Raw genomic sequence first — 24,166 nt, forward strand, 5'->3', positions numbered from 1 at the left:
TATTTCACTTGATTATAAACAGTCCTAGGTTTATAAATACTTCTTATGGTCCACATTAAAAAAAAACAACAAAAACAAAACAAAACAAAACAAAGGAACAGTATGAAGAAAGAGGCATATTAGCAAAACACCTCCTAGATCACAAAAGGTGATTTTTACAAATTCAGTGATGATTACATATATATATATATATATATATATATATATATATATATATATATATATACACACACACACACACACAGATATAAGAGTGGCAAGAACTGTAACTTAGGGAAAGGCCATATTCAAGAGTTTAGTTTTTATTATGAAGACAATTAGAAATACCTGGAGGATTTTAACCATCACCTAGTTCTTATGATCTGTAAGCATTGAATAAAAGATTAATTTTTTGAGTAGATTATATCTTAAATGCTCTTCCATAGCCACAGATTCTCCTGTTTACCTAGAACAGTGGTATGTTGTTATTAAATAAGACCTGTGTGCTAGATACATTTGCCATAGGCAGACATGTACTAAATGTGGTTATCTGTATAAAATCAGGAGGTCTGGCTGCTGTTACTAACTCAACTTTGTATGACTAGCTTTATCAAGGTAATGAAGGCATGAAAGGCGTCAGTAAATGTGCTGTTTGACTGGATTCTTTGTCCTAGTAACTTAGAGTTGTGAGAGGTGGAAATTTTGTTCCCTCCCTGTATACATCATGATACCAATCCATGAAGAATTAACTGTACATGCGGTTTTTGCTCTGTAAAACACAGGTACTTTTTCATTATATTTACTTATTTTCTCTGACTCAGAAACTTCATTATCACTTGCAATGCAACCTTACAGTATCTAGATCACCTTCCTGAGGCTTCTCTAAAGAGTAACATTTTTAGTAACATTTTTAACAGTTGTTTAAAATGTGGTGTTTCACACTATTATTGTTATTAGGTGTGGGTAAAAGATGTCATGACTAATTAAAAATAGATAATTGATTTTCTGTCATGAGTCACATTACAGGGGATTTAATTAGTTATTGTAAATCCATTATCACTTTGCCGTTACAAAGTAAAGTGTGTTGCTTTTGTTACTTGCCTGTCTTTTACTTTAGCTAATAAGGTGATTGATTGTATGACCAGGTGAGACATTTGAATGACTGCATATAACTGCAATCCAGAGCTTAAAGCAATGAAGTCCATTACTCTATCAAAAAGATTTAATTGTTTACATCTTACCAAGTTTACTTCTCTATTCAAGGCCTTTAACCAGTTCAAAGTATGGAAATATTATAGATACTTGCTGACAGATAGCAGAGATTTTAGCAATAAATTTAACCATTAAATTATTTCTAAACTTTAAAAAAAAATGCAAGAAGGAAACACATTATTGTATTTCACAGAAGGATTAAACTACACATGTTACTTAACATCAGAATAGATATATTCAAAATAGTTTGAATAGATAGATTTTCCACTGGCATATATTATATGCAATGTTCTGTGTAAAGTAAAAATTTCTAGTTACTGTTTCTTACTTCATCTATTCAATATTACTAACTTACAAAGGTAATGGAGCTATGGAAGGAAACATTTAATGTATTGTTTGATTGGATTTTTCTTCCAGGTTACTTAGAATTGTGAGAAAAAGAAAATTCTGTGGTTTCCATGCCCCATACAGTGTTGATTTAGCATGTAGTATTTTTTAAAATTGCTCTTTATTGCTTGAAAGTAATACAGGTGTCCCCCTTTTCTCCCATTGACCCCTTCTAGCCCACCCCCTCCCCCCACCCCAGGCCTTCACCACACTATTATCTTTTCCCATGGGTTACGCATATATTCATACAAGTTCTTTGGTTAATCTCTTCCCCCCTACCTGCCAGCCCACCCCCACCTTCCCTCTGAGATTTTTAAATTTCCTTTTATTTGAACATGAGACATAGCTATGATTATAATACATTAACAATGAAAGATCAGCAATGTAGTTGCTATTAGTTCAATTTTTGCCTTTTTGTGATAAAATGATACATATGTAAGCTCTTTGCATGCCCCAAAACCCAGCAATACAAAAGGATTTCAGTAGCCTACAACATATAAAAATACAATTCTAAATGAAGAAAATGTTGCAAAATATTGACTAAAATTAATGGCCTAAACTGACATCAAAGGAAAGCAGTTTTGATTTATTTTATACAGTAACATTACAGTTTTGAAATTAAAAAAAAATAGATGTGGGGAAGAAAAGGCTGCCGGGAACTCAATGCTTGTGCAGTCACAGAGAACCATGCTCAGTAGGGTCCTGCACTTGGATCAGTGCTTGCGATTGTCATCTTGAAATCATAATGAGATCTGAACCAGGTGCCCACATGCTCATGTTACACCAGGCCCCACAAAGTATGTGCTAGTCATGTACTTGTGCTCACTGAGTTATATTTTCTCTCCAGCTATAGGAGGCCTTTGGGGTGGGGTGGACCCCTATAAGTAGCCAGAAGTACATCTCACCCTAGTATGTAAACAATTTTACTTGGATTAATAGATTGTAAATTAGTTAAACATATCATGATATGTTTTCATGATATTAAGCTGTGTACCTTCTTGAGCCTCATGGCCTCTATGCAGAGAGGAATAAAAAATTATGAAAAATTATATACCTTGCATTTAAAATATTTTTAAAATGATTATGATTTAAGTGAAGATCCTTCATCTAAACTTCTCTGTTAGAAATTATGTCTGCTTGATCTTTAAAAAGTTTGCTTGAATCACAAATTTAATAATGAACATCTTAGATAACAAATACTCACTAGGTGAAGTTTTATGTCTATAATTCATATATCTGGATGAAGAGTATGGTTTATTGACCTACTTAATTGTCTAAATGTTATTAAATCTGGGAAAACTATGGGTTCAAATGGATTCATCATTTCAATACAGTTATAGTTTTAAAAGAGGTAAGAATAATCTCAGTTTGCAAATTTGATTTGTTTGGTAAAAATAAATATTTGGAACATATTTTATACCTCTTGAGAATCATAATTGCTCTATTGTAATACCAATATTCATTTCTCTGATTTGTGCACATTTTCTATATAAAAATAGATTTAAACATGTTTATAAACATGTACAAAAATAATTATACACCCCCATGGATTTTCAGATAATGAACGCACACAAAGAGAAAAAGAGTATTACAGCTAACACAGAGGACTTCTTTTGTCTCCTTGCAGTCATTAACCCAAGAAAGTCTAACCTCTGTCCTCACTTCCAATTGCATAGATCCATTAGCTTGACACATATCATTGAAAGCATATGACTGGATTCCATCATTCAATATTTTATTTATGATAATTCATCTGTGTTGTCAGGATTAGCAATAGTTCATCCAATTTTTGTTGCTCAATAGTATTCCATTGTATGAATATAAAATTTTCTTATCCATAATATTTTAGATAAATAATATAGTTCTCCCACTTAGGATTGATATTAATAGATTTGTGTTTCTCCTCCCACATTAATGACCAAATTAAAGATCATTTGAACTGAACTTGAAATGGAGAGAATTGCCCTTTGGAGATATTTATCATAACAAGCTTATTTTCATGTAGGATGGGTTCCTTTTTTAATTATTTAAGACCAGAATTGCCATAGTAACATAGTACTTTACTAATTATAAGAATGTTATCTAGATATTTTTAGCACAATATCTAAAATACTTATTTACATAATGAGGATTTTGGAACTTTCCACAATTTATGTTTATTAGTGCAAGACTGGACACCATTTATTACTTTTTTACCACCATCTCTTGATGTATTTACATACATTTTGAAAGAAATATGAGGGTAAACATTATTATGATCAGACACTTTGCTCTAGGTATTTTTAATTTGATTTATTTTAGCAATTCTTCTTTTTTTGTGTAAATAAACTATTATCCCCAGGGCTGGGACTCAGCTCTCTGTACTTCTACAAAAATTAGTGTATTGACAGTTATTCAGAAAAATTCATATTTCTTTGAGAGGATCCTATTGTGTTCCTCACTTAAAGAATTTATTAATACATGAAATGATGTGCTATTTAGCCTCAAGTATTTTTTTACTAATTCTTTTATAATGAAATGAAAAAAAACTACACAAATAGCATAATGAACAAGAATTCCATTTCTTAAATAATTGTCATTTCTTAAACCAATATTTTACATTTTTATTACAGATCCAAAAATATATTTAGAGATTTTAGGTTGAAATAAATCATGGCAATTTTACTCAAGGTCCCCCACTTCCCACTTTTATATGTGGTTCCTATTGGGGTTCTGAATGATTAATTATGTCAATTATTTATTACTTTACATTATTCAAAAAATAATTTCTAAAATCATACTCTGTGACAGTCCTCAATCTAGACACTAGAGATACAAGGTTCTTCCAAGTATTCATTCATTAATGAAATCAACATTTATTGGAAGTTTAAAATAGCAATAGGCTGTATCAGTAATGGTTCAACAGAACAGTAGAGATTTATAAATAATCAGACATTTATTATGTGGATTCAACCTTACTCAATTGTGGGAGCTGGTTAAAAAGTTTATGTTGATCTTTGCTTTTGAGCGGGGTGTCAGGAACAGAAATCAGATGCAAATAGGGGAAGTGAGCACAAACTAGAACCCACAAGGCTGTTCTGGAAAGTATAAGAACAACTTAGAAACTTTAATGCAATGTCACCATTAAGCCTCAAATTTTGATGACCAGGCTGTCCAGCATGTCAGGAGGCATGCGGGAGAGGGGCACGGGGAGAGGAGGGACAATTCCTTACTAGCTCTTGGCCCAGGATTCAGGGAAAGTTAAGATGAAGACCTGGTAGGAGTTGGAGGAGCTATGGGTGGATCCAGCTGCTCGCCTTTGCTAAGAGGAGCTGGCAGATTGTGGCAGCAATGATGCCTTTTGCTCTGCATTGACCCTCTGTGAGAACCACACCAGAGTCACCAGATAGTCAAGGCAACAGAGTGTGAAAGGCCTGTTAATAGTACGCCGGAATGGCAAAGGCCACTCTAAACATGGGAATCTTAATCAGAATGTTCAAAGCTAAGATAACATCAGCAGGTGCAAGGCCAGAGCGATCTCACGGTATACTGCGCACGTGTGCCCTTCTATAACCCAAATGATTGATGTCATTGTTGGCAACTAGCCTCTTTTGTCTAAGTGGTATAATACCTTATTGATCAGCCAGTGTGCTGTGCAGAAGCATGTACTAGAGAAGCTGGGGAGAAAAGGCAGGCTCAGAGGATGTGGCTGCTGCTGCTGTGAGAGGAGTGCAGGAAAAGGCTAGAGAGAGGGGAGGGACCAGAGAGGCAAGAGCGGAGAAATCAGTGCTGCTACTATGTGAGGCAGTGAGTCTAGGGGGCAGCATGAGGCTGCTCAGATAATAACGGTGGGTACATAGACTGATGCTGCTTTGTGGGAAAGATGTAGCTTGTTAACCAAGTAGTGTGCGGCTGCCTGTATGAAACTGTTGTGAAGGACTGTTTTGTCTGATGGCTATATGGCCACTGGCTTCTATAATAAAGACTCATTCTTATACACCCACAACTTATGGCTTCTCTGTCTACCACCGATGTCCAAGAGGGTCCAGCCCTGGCAGAGAGGCTTGGACCCAACAGTTAGTGTAATGAGCAGGGTTGGAGAAAGAACCTGTCCCCATAGTTGGTGTAGTTGAGCAGAATTCAGAAGAATATATGGACTCAGGATACAGTGCTCGAGCTTTCTCTGACACCCTCCACAAGATGGCTGCAGCTTCAATCACCCTTACCAATCATAGCCACAATGTTTCTTACCGCCTGTGCTAACCCAAAACTATGAAAGAAAGATGATTCTGGGCAGTTTGCTCTAGCTTAGCTAGGTTGACACAATGAAATAACTGGGAAGACATTTTATTATGAGCTGTTATTGTGATGATAAGTCTGATAATGGCATCAGGTCTCATAGAATTTAATATCATTGGGTGCCTTTAGCAAAGAATGAAATGCTTAACTGCCTTCAAGACAACAATAGCTCTGAGAGCAGGGGACCGATCTAACTGGTCTCTCTTACAATGAATGTCTTCAATGACAGACTGTCCAACCTCATTCTTTCTCTAAGTCTCGACTCTGAATCCTCTGAATAAATTCTAATGGTATATATTTAATAATCCTAGTTTCCCATCAATAGGATTACAGTTACTTTATTCTGTTGATACTCATTTTTTAATTGGTTTTCACTTACATGATATACTTTATAAGTTGTTTTCTGTTTTCTATGCAGTACAATCTGCAAAGAAAGGAAAGGTAAATATATATCTTGATTCAGCCACAGATATCACAAATCTTAAATATCTTTATGTTTGTAAATTTATTTCCAGTTGCTAAAATGGCAGGGATGTAACAGAAACAGTATAGTGGTACAGGATAATTACCTTAGCATTTTTTGTAATGTGGCATTTTTGTACAGATTGCATTTTCATATCAATTTACACTGTGGTTTTTCAAATGGTGTCAGGAATTAGTCATGGCAATCAGTTTTTTCAGACGACTCTGTAAGAAGTACTGCTTCGCAAGACATGCGGATGAGTAAAAATATAACTTTCTGCATTTATACATTTTAATTATTTTTTCTCTCCTGTAAAATATAAATACTAGTGTGTGCTTGTCCATACTTCCATACATATGCACATGTATATGTCATATCTGTTGTTAGTGGCATAAGAGGAGTTTAGTTTCATTCTTTTTTTTAAAATATATTTTATTGATTTTTTACAGAGAGGAAGGGAGAGAGAGAGAGAGTTAGAAACATCGATGAGAGAGAAACATCGATCAGCTGCCTCCTGCACATCTCCCACTGGGGATGTGCCCACAACCCAGGTACATGCCCTTGACCGGAATCAAACCCGGGACCTTTCAGTCCGCAGGCCGAAGCTCCATCCACTGAGCCAAACCGGTTTTGGCTAGTTTCATTCTTTTTACATGTAAAAATCCATTTTCTCCAGCACCATTTACAAAAGACAGTGTCTTTTTTTTTTTTTAACTGAGTAGTCTTGACTCCCTTGTCAAATAGTAGTTGGCCATGTAAGCCTGAGTATGTTTCTGGACTCTTGATCACATTCCTTTCGTCTATGTATCTGTGTATGCGCCATCGCCATATCGTTTTAATTGTAATATAGTTTGAAATAAGGAAATGTGAGCCCCTTGCTTTGTTCTTCTTTTGCAGAATTTCTTTGGCTACTCAAGATCTTTTAGTTCCAAATGAATTTTAAGATTTTTTTTTCTATTTTTGTACAAATGGCAATGGAGTCTTGATATGGATTGCATTGAATATACAGATGGCTTTGGGAAATTTAAACATTTTAACAATGTTAGTTCTTCCCATCCATGAACATCGAATATCTTTTCATTTATTAGTGGTGTCTTCAAATTTCTTCCATCAATGTCTTATAGTTCTTTGTGTAAGAGATATCTCATATCCTTAGCGAAATTTATTCCAAAGTATTTTATTGTTTTGTTGCTATTGCAAATGGAACTGTTTTTTTAATTTCTTGGTAGTTGACTTAGACTTTGAATGTTCCACCAGCAGTTTTCAAATGCATCCAGGTTACTACATTAGCCAGGACAACTCCAAATTCACACAAGGAATCACCCTTAATTTATTGATTAACTCAATTATATTCTTCACTTGTCCAACCAGTTCAACAGATAAAACTTGAACACCTGAAAATGTAAATAATAATTTTAATGTAAACAATAAACACCCATTCCTATTATTAAAGTAATGTATGCTACCTTGAAAAATATAAAGCACTATTTAAAATCAACCCTTTATTTTTCCTTCCCACACATACTAGAACACCAAGAATGTTCTTTCTCATTTCTTTCTTTTTTTTTTGTCAGTTTTAACTCACAGAATGCATTCAAATGTATCAGAAAAGTTAAGCTTAAGTATGAGTCTTAATTATCTCTTAGCAGGAGCAGCCCTAAGCTGGGGTTTTCAGGGTACCACTGGAATAAGAATTTTCAGAGGTCCCCATGGGAGGATGAGGTATAGTAGAAAGCATTTATGTCCATGGAATTATATACCTGGGTTTCCAAAGTCCCATTTCCCTTAGTCCAGTCACAGAAGAAGTATAGCTGGGGTTTCAGTAGAGCCAAAATCAGATTCAGTGTTCAGAGAGATGGAAACACCAATGATGAGAGAAAATCATTGATCGGCTGCCTCCTGCACGCCCCCTACTAGGGACTGAGCCCACAACCCGGGCATGTGCCCTTGGTAGGAATCAAGCCCTGGAGACCTCAGTCCACAGGCCGACGCTCTATCCACTGAGCCAAACCATCTAGGGCCAGAGTTTTATTTCCATGTTGGAACCAGTCCAATAGGGCATCAGGCTAGATTATCTGGCGTTTCCTGCTGTAGTTCATTAGTTAATTTTGTGTGGGGTTTGCATGGCCATGGACCATAGGGGCAAATTCAAGAAAACTGGGATAAGAGAGCCCCATGAGCAAGAGTCAAGCACAACAAGGGAGAGAATTCTTTTGTTTAGGGGATTATGCATTCCCAATTTTCATGGGCTTGCAGTGGCTGCACCCATACTGGCCAATGATCTCTCTACCTAGGTTTGATGGACAGGCAAGTACCTTCCCTAGTCACCCCAACTTTACTCGGCATGTGTCTATTTTTCCTTAGTTGGATTCCTTCCTCCAGTATTTTGCAGGGAATAGGCCTATGTTCTTTGAGGAGAGTGACTTTGTAGCTTCCTGGTAAAGCTGCCCAAATGACATGCCTATATTGTTTGGCCTTCCCTTTGCTCCTTTCCTATTATTAATAACTAGCTAATCACAATGGTATCACATCCACCCACCTCTCTCCTCTCAATGAAGAAAGTCCATTAGCAGTTGGAGAAAAGCAAGCGAACACACAGAGAAATGCAATGCTGAGAGGTAGAGGTAGAAAAACACTGACAAGTGTCAAAGTCAACCTCTCTTCTTCTCTATTGTTAAAGCAATTAAATATATTCCTCCAAAGTTTTGGAAACATAAGACACTTATGGGGGGTGGGGACTGTGGAATAGTTTATAACATAAGCATTGGGTTCCATTTCTCCTATGAATATTGAACAAGATTATTGACAAAGTATCAGAAGAATTTGAGCAGGTGATGTGTTTGTGTATGTTTGTAGGAGAGATCACTGATTCTTAACTTTGGTTTACATTATTAAGGTTAGACGCAACAATAATACCAGGTGGGGCAAAAGTAGGTTTATAGTTTGTATGGAAAATAATAGAATAATTAAGAAATAATATAAGAATAAACTGTTTTGCATAATCACAACTGTGCTCACAACTCCCAAAACATTACAATTTTTGTTCATTCTTACACAGAAGAGAATGACTGGAGACCAGCCATTGGCTGTGCCACTCACTGAAGGTCACAGTAGGTGCATTTTAAGGCACAGGTTCCCAGGTCACTAGAGAGAGGAATAGAGAGCGTAAGGGTCTTAAAGCATCATTGCTCCAAAAGTGACAAATTCCACTTCTGTTCACTGACCTTGACCAGAAATAATCACATGGCTCTGCCTAACTGCAATGGAGTTACGATACATGGAAGAACACCTGGATTTTCAGGGACCAGTATTATATAAAACTGAAATCCAAGCAAATGTTGTCTAAGTCTTAAATAAAAAGACATTTTTTTCTTTTTGGAGGATTCAAGGCTCAAATGATATTCTAGCCCTAGACAAGCATGAATATCATGAAAAATAATTTTGCTTTTTAAGTACTTCAAAGGTATTATGCAATTATGTAATCAGCATAATAAATTTAATTATGTAATTAACACAATATTTAATTATATAATTAGCATACTGTAATAATTGTGAAATTAGTTCAATACCTCAGTGGCAATTACTACCATATCAAAACGTGTCTTATGCATGCTTTCTTTCTCCTAGAGTATAAAATATTTCCAAGTTTTTCCCCGGGCACATAAAATCACTTCTCTATCATTCTCATAAATGCCATGTACAAATATTGTCACTTCTTTGGAAATCAAAGGAGAAATTAAAGAAGTTGATTACGACAAGGACATGAGTAGTTGGAGGCCATTTGCAGTAAATGTATACAATAATTCTTCATTATTTAATATAGATGTTATGTTAAGATATTATAATAGTTTATATATCTTATACTATCATTTATATATATAATTATATTAGTTATTTGAAATTTAATACTTTAGGGTTCAAAATTTAAATATCTAATATCTATGGCATTATTAATAAGTGGAAAAACTGAGAAGATCAATCCTTCCTGACCTTACAGATTTAAAAATTGGAGGAAGAAATATAAAGCAATTTTATAGAAATCTACAATGTTATATCACAGTTAATAAAAATCAGCACAACAACAAAATCCTTTCATATAAAATTACATTGCCGGCTGTCAATAGGAAGGAATATAATAAATTATGTATTAATTTGGTTAACACATTATTTTAGCTTCATATAGTTTATTTATTTTTATGGAAAATAATCATGTTACAAGTGATTACTAATCAGTAAAAATAGTAAAATGTATTAGCTACTTAATTTACAATTTTTATTTTTTATTCTTTCTTCTTTCTTCTGTCTCTGAAAAATGAGTGAAATAAAAGGCTAGCTATACAGTTATATACAATATAGAAAATACAAATTTAGTCTTGTAAATACTTAAAGCAGTAATAATGATTGCAGGTAACTGAGAGATTTGGGGGTTTAAAATGAAGACTTCTATTCTTATGCATCGCCTGTCACAGTTCTTTTAAAGGAGGACTGAAAGCACAACCGAAAGGTACTGATGTAATGTCATTTAACGGGCACACGCAGGCACATGGCAGGAGTGAGCAGTGCCCCTCTTACTCTCAGACAGTGCTGCTCTCAAACATATAGGGCTTTTATCTGCATTTCATAAGTATTGCATGAAACCTTTACCTCCGTTTCCACCTTTTCTAAGTGGAACGGAATCTTTGCTAGGCAGCTACACATTCAATCAGCTAATTTCATTCACACCGCCACTGTTATTTACTGGAACTGCCCACAGAAAAGAAAATCCATTGCTTTTCTCTGAGGGGAAAAAGCACAGTTGGTATTGAGAAATATTAACTATGCTGACGTTAATGATTTTATCTATAGAAAATCATATAGTTGATTAAAATGTTAACAACTGGGAATTATTTTTAAATAAAGTACTAGCTAAAGCCAAGCCATGATATAAATGTATCTAAAGATATACAGATACATACAAAATTGGTTACCAGCTATCTCAGATTTTCAGACATATATATATATATATATATATATATATATACATAAACATTTATTAGAGTGTAAATTTGTGTGCTGAAATGACTAATATTGATAATGCAATTCATTTTGACTTTTAAAAAGTAATGTTATTGTTTAGAATACATTCTGAGCATATTCTAGACCAGAAAGGCAGTTTTTATTGAATAAATATTTACTTTTGACTACGATGTTAAAAAATATCTTAAATCCTCTGACAGGATTATTTTGTCTGAAAGTCTCCTTTCTTTTCCCCTCCCTTCTCTCTTTTCACCCCTCCCTGACTCCCTCCCTTCTTACTTTCCTTCCTACTTTCTTTCATGCACTCATTAGCTCATTATTCCAAGCTGTATTATGCTCTCATTATGTACCAAGGACTAAGCACTTAGGAAAACAGAGATGAAAATAAAAATAATTGTAAGAAACTTACATGGTAGTTGAATTTATGTTGTCTTGTAATTCAATTTGGTGAATTATCCAAAGCAAAATCATCCAGGAGACAGGCCAATCAAGCAACAATATTATTCAAAACCAAGAAGCGATTTTCTGTTCCCATTCACATTTCAGTAGTTTACAACCTAGGGACTGATTGGGACTGATACTACTAATTTGTTTTATATGTGAAGGTTTTTGTGCATATATGTATCCATTTCTGTCGATTATATACCTAGTCATAAAATTACTGGTTCATAGGTACGCTTCTGTTCAATTTTGGTAGACACTGCCAAATGATAGTACTGTGCAGATACACTAATTTACATTCCCAGTAACAGTTCATTAGTGATTCAATTCAACACCTTTTTATCACTATAGTCTGTTTTTATAAGTAAAATCAGTTATATTAAATTCTACAACATGCAATATTTTGAGTGTAGCTGCGTTTATATAGCATGTACTGCTGGTGTTTATCCTGAATACATCAGTAGTACATTCCTGTATATAAACATACTAAAGGCCCAATGCACAAAATTTGTGCACAGGTGTGGTCCCTAGGCCTAGCTGGCTATCGGAGCGCAAGCGTCTGGTGTGGAAGGACAGGTCCCAGCTGACCTCTGGGCCCTGGGCAACACCTGGGTCCCTAGGCCCCCACACACTCCCCTCCACCTGAGTCATCAGGCCCCCACCCGGCTCTCTTAGCACCTGGGAGCCGGGAGGCGGCTCTGCCCTCCATGCCACGGCTGGTCATCGTCTGCAGGGTGATTGCGGGGTGATCGAGCGCTCACTCCCCGCCACCGCTGCTGATTGCCATCTGCGGGGTGGTCGGCAGGGCACCCACTTGCACCCACCTTAGCCTGGTGCCGCTGCTCACCTGCTCCACCATCCTCTGCAGTCCTGCTCTCATTGGGGCCTGTCAGGGCCGCCAGCGCCTCCACTGCTGCCTGTCAGTGCCATGTGGCAGATGCCCGTCATGTTCCATGCTGTCCCCTGGTGGTCAGCGTACATCATAGCGAGCGATCAAACTCCCAGTCAAGGGGACAATTTGCATATTAGGCTTTTATGATATAGGATATGCTATTTGTTTTATAAAAATAGCATGATATTATGCTTATCCATTCACCAGTCAATGCAGATTTGGGCTATTTACAGATTGGGGCATATTCTAGATTATAAATTAAATTGCTATAAATACAGACTTGTGTGGACATATATGTATATATTTTTTGTTCCCTTAGGTAGTAAATATCTAGGAGTTTAAATTTCTGATTCCTAAAGCAAGTAAATGATTAACTTTATAAGAAACTGCCAAATGATTATCTAAGGAAGCTATATCACTTTTCATTCCCAACCAGCAATAACTGAGAGTTCAATTCTTTGCATCCTGCCAAAACACTGCATTCCTAGTCATTTTAATATTGTGTATTCTAATCAATTTATAATAGTATCTCATTGTTGTTTTAATTGAATTTTTCTAATGACAAATACATTAAACGAATTCTCATATATTTATGTGCATCTGTATAAATTATTTAATATAGTGCCTTTTCAGATCTATTGTCCAGTTTTTAGTTTATACATATTGTTCCATTTTAAGAGTTATTGAAATATTTAGACAAAAGTCCTTTATCAGATGTGTGATTAACAAATATTTTTTTCTACCTGCTGGCTTATCTTTAATTCTCTTAACAATCAAAGGTTTAAAATTTAAAGCAAAGGCTTTAAATTTTTATGTGCCCAGTTTATCTTCTCAAAGCCTAAGGTCACATATATTTTCTTCCAGGTGTTCTTCAAGATGTCCTGTACTTTACATTTTACATTTAGGTCTACGATCAATTTTGAGTTCATTTGTGTGTAAAACGTGAGGTACCTGTCACGGGTCATTATTTTGGCATATGGAAATCTGAGCGTTCCAGTAACATCTGTTGCAAAGAATCAGTTTCTCAGTGCATTGCCTTTGCAACTTTATGAAAAACCAATTGACATTTTTGGGTGGGTGGGTGGGTTTATTTCTGTCTTCTGCACTCTGTCCCCTTGATCTGTCTCTCCTTTTGTGAGAACCATACTTCCTTGATCCTTAATTACTGTAGTGGGCAGTTTGAGCATTGATTTTCTTTTTCAGAGTTGTCTTGGCTATTCTAGCTTCCTTGCTTTTCCATATAACTTTTAAAATCAGATCATCAATATCTATTTAAAAAAAAACCCTTACTGTTATATCGATGAAGATTTCAGTCAATCTATAAAGAGCAGAGAAATGACATCTTAAAATTCTGTCTTCCAATCTGTGAACACTGTTTTTAGTGCTCTACTATATCTTCTTTAATACATTGTATTAATATTTTGAAGTTTTCAACATACAGATATTGTACTTATATTTTTTTATTTATTAAAATATTTCATTTTAAAAATGCTATTATGAAGAGTAATTGTTCTTTTAATTTTTAGAAATCCATATGTCTTAACTTTTTGTTAAAGTGTGTGGTGGTGCTTTTTTTAAATTTCTTTATTGATTAAAGTATTACATATGTGTCCTTATCCCCCACCTTGCCCTCCCCCCGTCCTCCCACCTGGTGTCTGTGTCCATTGGTCATGCCCATATGCATTCATACAACTCTTTTGGGTGATCTCTCTCCCTTCCCCCCATCCTCCCCTACCTTCCCTCCAAGGCCCTATGTCCTGATCCATGTTTCTCTGTCACTATATCTGTTTTTGTTCATCTGGCCAGCAGTAAGTTTGCGTTGGAAACTCCTTAATCTTTTTCTGGGTAGTTTAAACATTTTTATAGATTGAGTCTAGAATATACTTTATTTTAAGACAAATTTTGCTCATCACTTAAGATGTGACTTTTCTGTGATTTTTACTTAATCCCCAGGTATTCTCAAATTCTATTACTCTGGCTGAACAGAACTTGGACTGCTCCTAGCTCTGGGTAAACTCTTAGGTTGTAGCTTAAACATCTCATGAACCAGTAATATTTCACTATCCTTTAGGCATTTTTTGCCCATTTTTGTGAGGTTTATATAGGGTGGGGCAAAAGAAGGTTTACAGTTGTGAATATATGAAACAGTATTTATTCTTGTATTATTATTTATTAATTACTATATTATTTTTCATACATACAGCTTTAAGCTTACTTTTGCCACACTCTGTATAGATATACTGTATGTATGTGTATGTATGTGTGTGTATATATATATATATATATACATATATATTTGTGTGTATATATATATATATATATATATGTGTGTGTGTGTGTGTGTGTGTGTGTGTGTGTGTGTGTATCCCACGTTCAAAGGCTGTTAAATCGCGTTGTTTACCCATATCTTCAGAAAAAAAAATCACTTCTACTGTCGTGGTAAACAACCTGCTTCCCTATTTATAATGGTCTGGCCCTCTAGCAACTTCAGTGCAAAATTATAACTAATTTGCCTTCAAAGGTCAGGTGGTCATAATAACCTGGCCACTCAGTGTATATAATAGTTATTTAATAGTTCCTAGGGGGTAGGTGGGCAATGGGGGATAAGGACACATATTTAATACCTTAATCAATAAAGAAAAATAAATAAATAAAAATAGTTCCTAGGATGGAAATTCCCTCTTATCTCTTATAAATGATTATATTTACAATCTCTTTAAATATTTATGCTGGAAAATATATTGTATATAGTTAATGACAGCTTTCTTCCCTTCAATTAATTGTACTTTTTTACAGTCTCATCTAGTTATAATTTTTCACATCTTTTACCTTCTCAGAAACACAACTTATTATACTAAAAACCACTATAACTTTTTTCCACTTACTCGATTGCTGTCATTTTCTCTGATTATCTTTCCTGTTGTATTTGTTTTCTCTGGAGTCTAGCCTAAAAGCAAGTGCCTGTTTATAGAGTCAGAGACATGTCATTCCAAGCAGTTTCTCAACATTTCCAAGGATCGATATCACTACCCTATTGCCACTGTGATACACATTTCATTTTAGAAGGCATCATAATAGAAATGGAAAGTTTATTTCAGGTAGTAGGCTGGTGACAATTGATTCTTTGTAACTGTTTTGAACTCTGTGTTTAAAAAAATAAAAATAAAAATAAAGATTTCTGAGGCGTATGGGAACTAATGGACAGAGCGCCAGGATGTTTTGGCAATGTCTGTCATAACTGTGCCAGTCAGAGTGGTTACATGTTTGCTAGTCATATCTTAAGTGAGAAATACCCGTTTGATAACTCATAAATCTTCTTGATAACAAGTTCTTTCTAATAACAGAACTGTTCAGTATGGTAGCCACTAAACATATGTGACTACTTAGGTTTAAATTTAAATTAGTTCATATTAAATGAAATTTAAAATCCAGTTGCTGAGTTTCACCAACCACAATTTAAGTGCTCAATAGCCCCATGTAGGTGGTAGCAGCTTACTAGTCAGTGTGTGTGTGTATGTGTGTGTGTGTGTGTGTGTGTGTGTAGATATATAACATTTTTTTGTGGAAAAATTTTTATCACCTGTTAATGTCTTAATGAATTAATTTACACCTGAGTTTGATTGATCTGTATTTGGCCCTTCAGTTTAAAATAAAATGCTGAATCACAGACTTCTTGAGGGTATATATGCTACATATCTGATTGATTGTCTACTTACAATTATCTTTATTTTATTGTCTCTTACCATGTGATGTGATTTTTTTTATAGACTTTTCTACCTTTCACAGATTTTGACTAACATTGTGGAAATTCATTAGATGTTCCTGAAGAGGAAATTGCTAACAGCGTTTTTGTGTCAAAATGATAATGCCCTCATTAGCTTAAATACTAGCTCGGTTCCATCATCTACAGAAGAAACTGCCTTTGTGTGTGAACTTAGCTATTCAAAGGACATGATTGGGAAGTTCTTTCATTATATCTGAATATCATTTTGGACAATGAACTTCCTAATGAAGAGCTCTAGGGTATAATAAAAACCAATCTGACAAAGAGAGTTTTAAAAGAGTTATGAATTGATAATACAGTCAATAAAGAAAGACACTACATCACAGAAATGCAGTTGCTAGGGTGAACATTATCCACATAATTTACTTTTAAAATGATGTTAAATATTTAAATTTTAATGTATTCTTTTTTTATATGATAGGTATTTCACAACTACTCCTTATGCTAGCTTCTGGAGAATCTTTTGTAAAAAGCCAGAAAATAATAATCATTTAAGTTCTAATATTTTTCTCTCTGGGTTGCTTCATCCTCGTGGTATGTGAAGAATTCACTTTTAGCTCACCCAGATTCAATTTAAGTAAATTATCTTGAGGATTTTCAGTATTACTTTTTTATACCTAAGAAATGAAAAAAAAAAATGAGAAAAAAAATCCTAGGCCTGTTAACACTTGCTCTTCCAGTTAAGGGTTCTTGACCTGTTTTATTTGGATTAACCACTCTAGAGCTTAGAAATGTATCCAGTTATTTACTCCAAAATATTTATTTTTGCATTTGCCCTGCCAATTTTCCACTTACAGTTATTTCATTGTCAATGACTAATTTATTTCTAAAAGTTATTAAAATGTATTGATGAAGTAGACACTGTATAATTCTTATGTTCTCAACATGCCCTTTCATTGGAATAGAATAATGCATGTATTGTATTATAATATATAGAAATAGAAAAGAGAACTTTGTCATGGAATATGGTCAGGAGTGAAATATGTTTTCAAAATAGAAATGCTTTTAGAATTGAGCTTCCAATCAAGATTTTTGATACAATACCCACTATATGCTGTCTTGAAGCAAAGTCAACTGAGTAGTAAGTTACTGCAAAAAGCAATGTGAATTAATACAGTTTAAAGGAACTTTTATTCTTTTGTCCAAATCCCAGATTGTCCTTGGTATCTAGAAATGGCTCATCATTTCCCCCCCAAAATAGACATTTATTATGCTTGATTGCTCCTCACTTGACCTTCTCCTGCTCCGCTTTCTATCACGGATGACATTCCCTTCCCCAGTACATTTCTGTTTGCTGCATAGATCTGCCAACAGAAGGCATTTATCGAAGAACAAAGGGCAAGGGGAGAGGAAAATAACCAGGTCCTCTGTTCTGACCTCTACTCGCCGGGGCTTATTAGGCCATGACCACAGCCATTCATGCCCGGGCCCAGGGCTTCTATGGCCCTGCTTGGTGTCTAGTAACCTCTGCTGTGTCTCCTACTTTAAGGATGGTAGGTGCTTCCTGCCATTGCTCATCTCTGGGTTCCCTTTTACGTCCTCCCATCATAGGAAACTTTTTCCTTGCATTAAATTCTCCCATCATGAAACACTTAGACTAGTTTCTGTCTTCTTTCCTTAGCTATCTGTGGTACATTTGTTCAATGTTTATACTGTGAGGGAATATATAATATTTAACTTAAATACAGGAAATGACATTTTTTTAATTTTTGTCAACATTTACACTATCATTTACATAACAATGCTATCTAAATAAGTCTGTGTGTTTTTTTTAAATCACTTAACACATTACAGACCAGTAGTTTTATTGCTAGATTTATCCAGTGGCCAGATACGTTTCTATTGAAAGAGTACAAAAAAATGTTTTACACAAATGTTAAAGGCACGCTTTAAAATTAAATACCCATTGCATTTTGAAGTTATTTGTTACATGTTCTTACAAGCTAATATCTTTTTAAAGTATGATCCTTTATAAAACACTGTGTAATATGAAGCAAGAGTTCTCATGATCCATCCACAATGTGTTAAAACATATATAAGTATATGTTGTTTTCCCCTTTATTTTTATGTAACTAAACATAATTCCTATTTGTTTTATTTATGTAACATGTATACATGATAGGAGTGTGTGCACATTTAGATATCAAAGACATATGTATACGTTTAAACTTGTATCATAACTTGTTTCTCGCTAATACTATTTAATAACTAGAGGCCTGGTGCATGGATTCGTGCACATTGAAAGGAAATTAATTAGACGGTGGCCGGTGGGGCAGGACTGGGTGAGATGGGCTGGACAAGTCCTGGAGCCAACCTCCCACGATACTTTCTTGGCTGGCCACACCTGGGGCAATGCCGGGGCTTGAAGGGCGTCTGCGGAATAAGTGGGGTTCCTCTGTCAGGTGGGGTCCCTTGGCCTGGCCTGTGGGGATCAGGCCAAACCGGCTCTCCGACATCCCTCAAGGGGTCCCAGAGTGCAAGAGGGCGGTTCTTGGGTGATACACCCCAGAATCGGGCTCCCTCCGCTCTGGTTCCGGATGCTTCACCTGAGAACCTAAGCTGCCAAGTCACTGCAGCTCAGCAGCTCCTACGTTGAGCATCTGCCCCCTGGTGGTCAGTGCATGTCATAGCTACCAGTCAGAACATCTGCCCCCTGGATGTCATTGCATGTCATAGCTACTGGTCAGCTGGTCAGATGGTTGGATGGTCGCTTAGGCTTTTATCCTATACTAGAGGCCTGGTGCATGAAATTCGTGCATGGGTAGGGTCCCTAGGCCTGGCCGGGGATCAGGGCCAATCGGGACCTTTGGGCTGCGGCTGGGACCTTCATCCTGTGCTGCCCCCTGGTGGTCAGCGCACATCATACTGAGCGATTGAACTCCCGGTCTCCAGTGGAACTCCGAGGGGAAAATTTGCATATTAGGCTATATGCAAATTGTCCCCTCGACTGGGAGTTCTACCGGGACTTTGATTGGGAGGCCGGGAGTTCAACCACTAGCTATGGTGTACATACTCATAGCTGGTTCTTTGGAACTAAACGCATGAAAACCAAAATGTTCAGGTGTTAGAAGGCATCATGTAGACAAATAGGCCCTCCCATGTCTGGTTGCAATGACAAATCCCAATTATTGGTTGTCAAACACATTTCATACCCACTCATCTGTGAAAAATAATATAAGTGGAGCCTCAACAAAGTGGAAACAGAGTCACCATCCCAGACGAATCACTTTGCATATCTTACTCCTCAAACCTTTGGAACATTTAAGCTGAGCAATAAAACCTTTGGACTTGGCCAAACCAACATTGTATTTCAAACAACTATTTCAAACAGAAAATCAGACATCCTGACTACTAAACTGAAAATTAAAGACATTCTATAGAATTAGCATCACCATGTATAGCTAAGAACAACTTTGCTTATTTGCACCTATAGTATTCCTTCCTTGGTTATTAAACACTAATAGAAATTCCTTCCCTCTTTCATGCAGTTATTTCCCCCCCTTTTTTTTATAAACACCCCTTGCCTTCACCTCCTCATCAGAACAATATTTGGGTTTCTGCCTGAATCTGTGCTTCCCAGAACTGCAATTCTTTTTTTTCTCAAATAAACATGTGTTGCCTCTCACTTTGGCTCTGTATTTTTAGGTGAACACATTAAACCTTTACATATCTGTTTTACCCAAACATTATTAAAACATTACTAGTCTCTCATGTACATTAAGTACAGTAGACTAACTTCACGTTTCCTCTAATCTGCAGAATGAACCAGAATGCAAGTGCTTTTTGAAAGTAGTGTCTCCTCCATCTATACTACTAAAAGGATAATATGCTAATTAGACTGGATTGACCAGACATCTTCCAGACGTCCTTCTGGACATTCTTCCAGTTAAAGCCACAGCGGCTGTGAAGGCCAAGGAGGGCTGGCAGCCACAGCGGCCAGCAGTGGCAGCAGCAGCGGGGTGATGGGGGCGGCGCCTTCCCCTGATTGGCCCTTTCACCTCCCACAGAGCGAGGCCAGACTGCGGGCCTAAGAGGAGCGGGCCTAAGCATCAGTAGGACATCCTGTGAGGGCTCCCAGACTGTGAGAGGGAGCAGGCCAGGCTTAGGGACACCCTCCCCCTCACCCCCAGTGCATGAATTTTTGTGCACTGGGCCTCTAGTTTACACATAAATATGAATAAAAAAAATCAGTCTTAATATGCACAATTGCAATTCGTTTACAAGTATTATAGTAAATAAATGCTACTTCTATCAAGAGAATTGTGAATATATGTCTTTTTCCTTTTTTCTAATTTTTAAATATTTATTTTTATTCATATGATTTTAACATTTTAAATGTGTAGACAGTACTAATCTCTTAGGTTTTTAGAAAGGGTTTTAGTCCCAGGATGAATGAGTTGATGCTATTGCCTTTTTCACAATTTTATCAGGATACAGAAAGCTACATTCAGTGATTATTTCTGTTCACCACAGCCATAGGTCAATCAAAGTAGACTTTCTGTGGCGTGCCTTCCCTGATCAATTTTGTTTTCACAATTTTAAGGCAGTGGGAGTTCTGGGCAATTTGCTCAGAACAGATAGTGACAAAGGTACAGGGGGACATGAAAAAGATAATCCAGGGGAGAAAAAAAACAACCTGAAGTATTTTGTGAACATTTTAAAACTCTGTAGGTTTTTGGAAGACTGAGACTAGATCCAAAGCACTATGATATAATTTTAGCAATTCTACTAACACAGAAGTCAGTCAATCTGAATTCAGCTGTGGGTCACAAGGGAACTATTCTCCAAGAGGCACATATTAAAGTCACTCAGTTGTTCTGAAAAAGGCTTACTGACAACGTGGAGTACCAGTAACCCAAAGCTGAAAGTCAGTGATACAACTCAGACTGCAATATGTGTGGCTTGTAAAGGCTTCTTTAAAAGACAGTTTCTTGGCATTTAACTGTACTTATTTATAATTTGATAGTATAACTTGCTTCAAGAGGAAATTAGGAGCTATCTGATTAATAACCTTTTTTAAAGAAATATAGTTTATTTCAATTTATTTGGCATGTAGACTTGAAAATCAGCAGAATATTTTAAAGAAAACTTTAAAGAAATAGTAATACAATTGTTTATTACAGCTAATATTAAAGGTATGAAAATGCAATTTCAATAGTTAGAAGAAATAGCAGCGATACCTATTATTTCTTAAGCAAAATAGTTTGCTAGTGCATTGATTTTGTGTTTAATAACATTTTAAAAATTTGATTTCCAAACACTGCAAACTATAAAATATAGATTTCACAATAGTTAAAGGTAGTAAGAAAAAATATCATTATTTCTTATATCAAAAGCCTTCTACATTTTTATTAGTCCAATTTTCTAGTTTCAAAATGCCTAACTCTTTTATAAAGTCTTAATTGGCTTAAGGTATCTAGTTAGTGTAAGACCTGGGTTAATTGTAGCTAGATGCCAATATAGCAATATTCTCTATAATTGCCATTAGCACAATGCGTTTGAATTAGAAAGCAGAGTGTACAACCCAGACCGTTATATGTTTGACACGTCAGTACTTTTCTCCTTCCTTTTCTGCTCCCTTCCTCCTGTCCATTCCCACCCCATCCTCTGTCAACCACTGACCCACCTTCAATCCCTGTACATGCGTCTCCATAAAATGGAATCAGACAGTACATAGGCTTTTTTGCCTGGTTTTGACCACTCAGCATAAGTATTTTGAGATTCAGCCATGTTGCTACACTTATCAATGTTCTACTCTTAATGCTGAGTACTATTCCACTATGTACATTATGGCAGTGTTTTCTGTCAACAGTATATTCATCTGTCAGTGGACACATGGACTGTTTTCAGTTTGGGACTATTACAAATAAAAATCTATGCACATACATATATAGGCCTTTCAGTGGAAATTTACTTTTATGCCTGAATTTACACTGGAAGTGAAATACCTTGATGTATGGCACATGTGTGTTTAATGAAAAATAAATACACTGACAAACTGTTTCCAGGTGCTCGTACACCTTACACTCACACCAGCATGAGTCCCTATTGCTCTACATCTTCACTGATATTTGCTATAATCAATAATTTTACTCTTGGCTTTAGAAAGGTAACCTGACCTTTCATTGTGGTTTTAATTTGCTTTTCTCTAATTATATTAAGCATCTTGTGTATTTATTTGCCATCTACACATATTTACCTGTTTTTATTTTCTTATTGTATTTTAAGTTTCTTATATATTATTGATGCACATACTTTATCATATATTGGATTTGCAATATTTCTTCAGTCTGTGACTTAAGTCTCTTAACATTTTCTTTCAAAGAGCATTAGCTATTAATTTTCAAGTACCTCATTTAGCAATTTGCATTTTATGGATTATGCTCTTGATATCAATTCTAAGAAATCTTTGCCTAGTCCCAACTTTACAAAGATCATTTCCTATTTTTTCTTAGAAACATTTTATAGTTTTAAATTTTATATTCAAGTACATATATTATCCTTTCGTGTACATAATGTGATGTCTGAATTGAAGTTCATTTTGTGCAGCATTATATTATTCCAGCATCATTTGTTGAAAAATCTATGCATTTTGCTACAAACCTCTTGAATATTTGTTATTGGATGCTTCAATGTTTAGGATTATTTTGTCTATTTGCTCAATTGACCTCTTAAATATTGAGATGATTTTTATCTGGGAATATTCTTTGGTATGAAATCTCCTTTGATACTAGAATAGCTACTCTAACATTTTTGTGACTACTGTTAACATGTATATCTTTCATATTTTAATATGTAACTTAATTTTCTATGTCCACTGGTTTTCTTGCAGCAGCATTTAGTAAATATTTCCGTTTTAATCCAGTCTCACAATCTCTGCCTATTAATTGGGGAATCAGATCATTTGCCTTTAATACATCTTCAGATATTGCTTTTATTTTTGTTGAAGTCATTATATTTTAAATACACTTAAATAATAAGAAAAATAATAATTATACATATAATGTCTTATTTGTTTCCTTGTTTATAGTTATATATTTTTCTGGTATCGGTATCCTTCTGCATGAAGGTCCCATCAATATTTCTTATAATGGTGACTTTTTTCAGTTTTTGCATACCTGAAAAAGTCTTCATTTTGCTTCATTTCAAAAATGTTTTATTTTATATACAATACTCAATTTACATTTTCTCAATTAAATTTTCACTTCTATTGTTTCAAACAGGATATCTACTATCATCTTTATCTTTATTCTTCTGTAGAAGCTGTACCATCTTTGTCTGCTTACCTTTAAGATTACATTTTACCCTGGCTGTTTTCTCAATGTTTAGAGCATTGGCCTGCTCACCGGAGGGTTACATGTTTGATTCCTGATCAAGGACATATACCTTGGTTGCAAGTTTGATCCCCACCCCACTGCTTGGTCGGAACGCGTGTAGGAGGCAACCAATAGATGTATATCTCTCACACAATATTTCTTTCTCTCTCCGCTCTGCTCTGTCTCTCTCCCCTTTCACTCTCACTAAAAAGCAATGGAAAAAATATCCTTATTCCTAGGGTGAGGATTCAAAAAAAAACAAAGATTACCTCTTTATCATTGGTTTTGAGAAATTTGATTTTGGTGTGTCTTGAGTAGAATCATTCATGTCTTATGGTTAGGGTTGTTGTTGTTTTTCCCCTATTCTCCCTCTATCTATTTTCTTAGGAGACTCCAAT

This window comes from Myotis daubentonii, chromosome 11, assembly GCF_963259705.1.
Source record: "Myotis daubentonii chromosome 11, mMyoDau2.1, whole genome shotgun sequence".
Classification (NCBI taxonomy): domain Eukaryota; kingdom Metazoa; phylum Chordata; class Mammalia; order Chiroptera; family Vespertilionidae; genus Myotis; species Myotis daubentonii.